This window comes from Neophocaena asiaeorientalis, unplaced genomic scaffold (genome assembly GCF_003031525.2).
Source record: "Neophocaena asiaeorientalis asiaeorientalis breed wild unplaced genomic scaffold, Neophocaena_asiaeorientalis_V1.1 scaffold125, whole genome shotgun sequence".
Taxonomy (NCBI): Eukaryota; Metazoa; Chordata; class Mammalia; order Artiodactyla; family Phocoenidae; genus Neophocaena; species Neophocaena asiaeorientalis.
This window is the reverse complement of record NW_020174425.1, coordinates 3,516,487-3,522,958: the sequence shown is the minus strand read 5'-3', so window position 1 is coordinate 3,522,958 and position 6,472 is coordinate 3,516,487.

The window sequence follows — 6,472 nt, the reverse complement described above, 5'->3', positions numbered from 1 at the left end:
AAGAGAATCTTCATGAACTATTAAAATTTATGTGTCCACCATTAGACGACATTTATCACCTAAATAAGCTTTATTTGAAATCTTAAATAATAATTTTAGATTTTTCAACTTTCAAACTGTATTAGAAAACCAAGATCCTATGCACACTTTTACATACTGATGACTCCATCAATACATTATGTTTGTTCAAAGATTAAGGCAAGCAAGCTTTTCTGATTTTTAGTTTACTGAACTTTCTTATTTAGGATTAGCCCAAATAAAATACTCTTTACTCACTTACAAAAGTTTTTGTTCCTTAGAGCGATACCTGCTTTTAGTATTTACTGGCAAATTTAGATGCTTAAGGTACATTCTCTGAGTTTCACCAGTATGACTTAAAAATTTTATAGCAAATATTGCTTCTTGGATGATTCACTGGCGTGCCAAAAATCCTTTATAGTTGGTATTATCGTGGCTACAATGTTTTATATATCCATATCACAGTCAATAAAAATTTTGGTAACTGAAATTTGGATCCTAAATAAAGTTTTGCTATGATGACATACTTATTACATTTTTCAAGGTAGTAAGGATATTTTTTCTCATTCTTCACGATTAAAAAGTTATAATTCCTAACCTATCTTTTTATGATATATTACATCCCAAGGTCTTAAAACTGACACGTAAGATTTACTTTAAATAACACCAGAGCTTCCCTGGTGGCGCAGTGGTTGAGAGCCCGCCTGCCGATGCAGGGGACACGGGTTCGTGCCCCAGTCCGGGAAGATCCCACATGCCGCGGAGCGGCTGGGCCCGTGAGCCATGGCTGCTAAGCCTGTGCGTCCGGAGCCTGTGCTCTGCAATGGGAGAGGCCCGCGTACCGCAAAAAAATAAATAAACAAAATAAAAACACCAAAATCCCAGATTTTTGTCTACCAAATTTCAACAAAATTAATACTTTAAGGTAAAGATCCAGTGTTTCTATAATAAAAAGTGTTAAGGATGCCACTTAAATATATACCATTTTTCTAATGTAATGGGCAATTTTTACAACAGCCTTTATTAGAAATTACGTTCAGTACTAATTCTAGTTTTTAAATAATCAATTCTAAAATTTTGTTAGGATAGCCAAGCTGATTTTAGTGGTTTGAAGTTAATCATTTAAACATGGGTTCATATAATAAAAACTAGGGATAAAAAATGCCATTTACTCCCCTTCTAGATCAAAAAAATCTTTCAAAATCCTGCCTAAATACACACCTTTTTTTGTTTGTTTAATGAAAACTAAGAATTCAAAACCTTTTGCTTCTCTCTTCCATATTTTTGATAACAGTCCAGGATGAACATTCACTTTTATTAACATACCCGTTTCTAATACCATTACTAATTGATTTTGTTGGTACCGCACCTCTAATTTACTTAACTCTTCATTTTCAACACAAGCTCTCTTCTGAAAACGATTCATATATACACATGGTCATTTAAAAGGAAAGTAACCTTTCTTAATCTGTACCAACAGTAAAGCTAAGACAATACAGACAAGTAGCAAAGCAGAGCTATGGGGACACTCCTCTGCATTTATCACAATTCAGTCTATGAATGCAGGAAACAAACTACCTCCCAAGCTATAAAGCTCTGCTCTACATCGTGGTAGTACACATAAAGTCCCTTGAAAGCAACCTGGTCTCAATGAATTCTTAGATGTAGAAAGCCCACTAGAGACACGAAGCATCATTGAGCTAAGGTTAATGCAAGGAAGGTATTTCTAAGTTATCATCACTACCAAAGGAGATAACGAGAGTAAGAATAAAGAAACTAATCTTCACATAACTTCCATCTGCCCCTGTGTAAGAATTATCAAGATGAAATGTCTCTAATATCTACCGTATCTTAAGATCAAATACTCTAGTTATGTACATACTGAGAATCCAGTGAAAAGTAATCACTAATCTAATAATGGGAAAGACCACAATAATCTATAGAAGGGAAAGTACAGTTGCAATTTCTCAGCAAGAGTGCTTGATAAAAAAGATGTTAGCAATAATTAACATTTATTGACAGCTTACTAGAAGGCACTATTCTAAGCACTTCATGTGTATTATCTGTTAATCTTCTCAACAACCCTATGATGTAGGTATTATTACTACTTTCCTATTTTATAATAGTGAAGATGGATGAGATGCAGACAAGTCAGGTGATATTGTCAAAGTCACAATAGCTAGCAATAGAGGAGCTAGATTCAAACTCAGGCAAGGCAACTCTGCCAATCTTCTTAAGTAGTAGCTACTGGGAAAGCAACGACACTTATAGAACCTAGAAAGAAATGGTAGGGGGAAGCCTGACAAGAAAAGGACATAATACAGAATACAAACATTTTAATAAAGACTTAAGATCTTTGTTGGGCTTCCCTGGTGGCACAGTGGTTAAGAACCCGCCTGCCAATGCAGGGCACACGGGTTCGATCCCTGGTCCGGGAAGATCCCACATGCCACGCAACAACCAAGCCCATGCGCCACAACTACTAAGCCTGCATGCCCCAACTACCAAGCCTGCGTGCCACAACTACTGAAGCCCGTGCACCTAGAGCCTATGCTCTTTAACAAGAGAAGCCACCGCAATGAGAAGCCTGCGTGCACACTGCAAGGAAGAGTAGCCCCCCGTCTCTGCAACTAGAGAAAGCCCATGTGCAGCAACAAAGACCCAATGCAGACAAAAATTAATTTTTTTTTAAAAAAAGAAGAATACGCACACTACTTAAATGACACATGTCCACAAGGGCAGCCAAGCTACAGATAACTGCTATTTGGCTTATGAAGAATTCTTCCAAAATGTAAGGGGGGTCTAAAAGAACCATCCCCAACTTTTTTCCTGCTTAATCCCCTATCACAAAATTCTCTACGTGGGTGCTCTGCAGCCATCCACTTTTTCATAAAGATAAAATATGGCTTTTCTTAGTTTTAAAAACCTATGGATTTCATTCATCTGATTTAAATGGTCAGTAATGTAATCTGGGCATTTAAAATGTTACCCTGATTTTCATCAAAATAGTTTAAAATGCTTTACCAATGAAATAAGTATCCAGGAAAATTAGCTCTAAGTGGCTCCTTGAATACAACAAACTTTGTCAATGTGAAGTAATTACCAAAAAGATTTAGTGATCTGCAAAATTTTCAAAGCTGCTCACTCTTCAAGAAGCTACCAGAAGAGAAGTGGCTACTAAGGTCTACAATCTCTTTTATCTAAAGTCCTCTAAAGTCCTTGAGACTAGATACATTTCAGACTTTTTCAGATTTTATAAATGTAAAATGATAAATCTGCCAGATATTATGTGATAACCTGGAGACTGGGCAGCCTTCTGTAATCAAACATTAATATTTCTGCAGCAAAAATGTATGAATATTCAGAATAAGAGGAATAAAGATGATAAACATTAATTCAGGTTAAGCTTTTGATTCCAAATGAGTTACAAAAATTTCTTTTCACCTTTCAGATAATTTTGGACTTCAGGACTATGAAATATAAAATATACCCCTGAAGAAAAGCTGACTAAAAAATGATTCAGGAAAAAACAGAGAGCTACTGTATTATTTTTGTCTTCCAGACTACTTAGTCCACTAGCGGCTTTAACACACTGGCCACTTCTTGAAACATTCACTCTTGGCTTCCACAATACCACGTTCCTGGACTTTACTACCACCCCACAGCCACTCCTCCACCAACCTTGAAGTATCAGGGGTTTCTCAAGTTCACTCATTCACTGAACAGACCAAGAGCCTACTGTGTGCCAGGCAGGTGCTTGGGTATGTCAGTGAATCAAGAGTGCTGCCCTAAATCCTCTTCTCTCAGGAATAAGCCACCTAACTGCTCAATTCAGAAATTTAGGAGCCATCCTTTATTCAGTCATCACAAAGCCCCAACTCCATTTCCAATCCATCAACAAGTTCTATAGGTTTTACTCCCAAAAACCTCTCTTAAATATGTCCATGTCTATCAGTTTCAATTATTGTCTTGTACGTGGACCAATATATACTCAATTCTTGCTTTCAGTGTTCACATTCTATTACTCTTTACCATTCTTTCTCCACTTTCCAGAGTTCTCTCTACTTAAGAAACCTTTAATGGCTTTCTGCTTCCTGAATATTCAAGTCCAAATCTCTTACCACAAAGTCTTGTGTGGTCTGGCCCTTTACTACTTGGCCTGGCACCCTACAGTTCCCCCATGTCTTCCTCTTGGCTTCCTTCCTGTTAAGTGTACTAGGTTCTTTCTAACTACCCAGGCCTTTGAAGTTTGCAATGTCTTATGTAGGAAAACTCTTTTAAGGAGGCTGGCCCATTCTCTGCCTTCAGGCCCTCCCTTGTCCGATTTACCCTACAAAGGTCCCCTCTCTTACTATATAACAGTCTTATTTTTTTTCTCCTTAAAGACATTTTAAAAAAATTTTTTAGATTTTTATTTTACATTGGAGTATAGTTGATTCACAACACTGTGTTAGTTTCACATGTACAGCAAGGTGATTCAGTTATACATATACATATTATCTATTCTTTTTCAGATTCTTTTCTCACATAGGTTATTACATAGTACTGAGCAGAGTTCCCTGGGCTATACAGTATTATACAGATTAACTATTTTATATATAGTAGTGTGTATATGTTAATCCCAAATTCCTAATTTACCCCTCCCTCGCATCTTTCCCCTTTGGTAATAACCATAAATTTGTTTCCTAAGTCTGTGAGTCTTGTTTCTGTTTTGTAAGTTCATTTGTATCATTTTTTTAGGTTCCACATATAGTAAGTTCATTTGCATCATTTTTTTAGGTTCCACGTATAAGTGATATCATATGATATTTGCCTTTCTCTGTCTGACTTACTTTACTTCGTATGATAATCTCTAAGTCCATCCACGTGGCTGCAAATGGCATTATTTCATTCTTTGTTATGGTTGAGTAATAGTCCATTGTATATATGCACCACACCTTTATCCATTCCTCTGTCGCTGGAAATCTAGGTTGCTTCCATGTCTTGGCTGTTATAAACAGTGCTGCAATGAACACTGGGGTGCATGTATCCTTTTTTTTTTTTTAAATCAATTTATTTATGTAATTTTGGCTGCATTGGGTCTTTGTTGCTGCACACAGGCTTTCTCTAGTTGCAGTGAGCGGGAGCTACTCTTTGTTGTGGTGCGTGGGCTTCTCAATGAGGTGGCTTCTCTTGTTGCAGAGCATGGACTCTAGGCGTGCGGGCTTCAGTAGTTGTGGCGCACAGGCTTAGTTGCTCCGTGGCACGTGGGATCTTCCCAGACCAGGGCTCGAACCTGTGACCCCTGCATTGGCAGGCAGATTCTTAACCACTGTGCCATCAGGGAAGTTCTGGGGTGCATGTATCTTTTTGAATTAGAGTTATCTCCAGATGTATGACCAGGAGTGAGATTGCTGGATCCTATGGTAGCTCTATTTTCAGTTTTTTAAGGAACCGCCACACTGTTCTCCATAGAGGCTGTACCAATTTACATCTCCTCCAACAGTATAGGAGGGTTCCCTTTTTTCCACACCCTTTCCAGCATTTACTTCTAATATGGTCTTATATTTTCTTCTTAGGACTTCAATCTTTTCTCTACCTGGCACACAGTAGGGACTTTAAGCCCATTTGATATTTCTGAACCCAAAGCTGACTTCACCCTTACACTTGAACTTTTAAATCTTATCTCATCCATGTTTCAGTGCTGTTATTATTCCCTAAGAAATAACTACCCTCCCTCCTCAATTCCAACTGTTTCCTTTAAGGATTTGTCAACACAAGCATTTAAAATTTTTGTTAATGGAAAGACATAATTACTAATACATTTTTTTTTTTTTTTGGTAGCAGAGAAACCTTTTTTTTTTTTCTGTAGCAGTGGCAATAGTGCCACTTTTGGGTCACCAAAGGAAAAAAGAAAAATATTTTAGGTACCAGATGTTGATCTCGCCTTGGACATTAAAACTAGACAATGTAGAAAAGGATTAAGTGGTGGACTGAGTCAAACAGAGATACGAATCTATTTTCATGGGGAAAATAAATAAAACGCCACTTATCCTACCTGTCTGTAACTAATGTGGGTGTAAGAATTAGAGAGAATATTATATGAAAGTGCTCCAGCTATAAAAATATAAGGTGTTAATCATTTATTCATCAATAATGTAAAATATGTTTGTTCGTTTATTTATTTATTTATATTTAGGCTGGTGAAAGTATAGACATCAGCAAAACAGATTCTGTCCTCATGAAGTTTATATTCTAGTGGGAAGAGAGACAAAAATTAGGTGGTATAATTGATAGGGAGAAAAGCAGTAACAGGGATTAAGGTAATAGGGAAAAGCTTCTCTGAAAAGGTGAAATTTGAAGGAAGTAAATGGTAAAAAAACATCTGGGGGAAGAGAACCCAAGTATATGAAAATCTCAGTCTTATGTTCTACTATGTTTAAATTAATGATGTGCAATTAAAACCATTGGTATT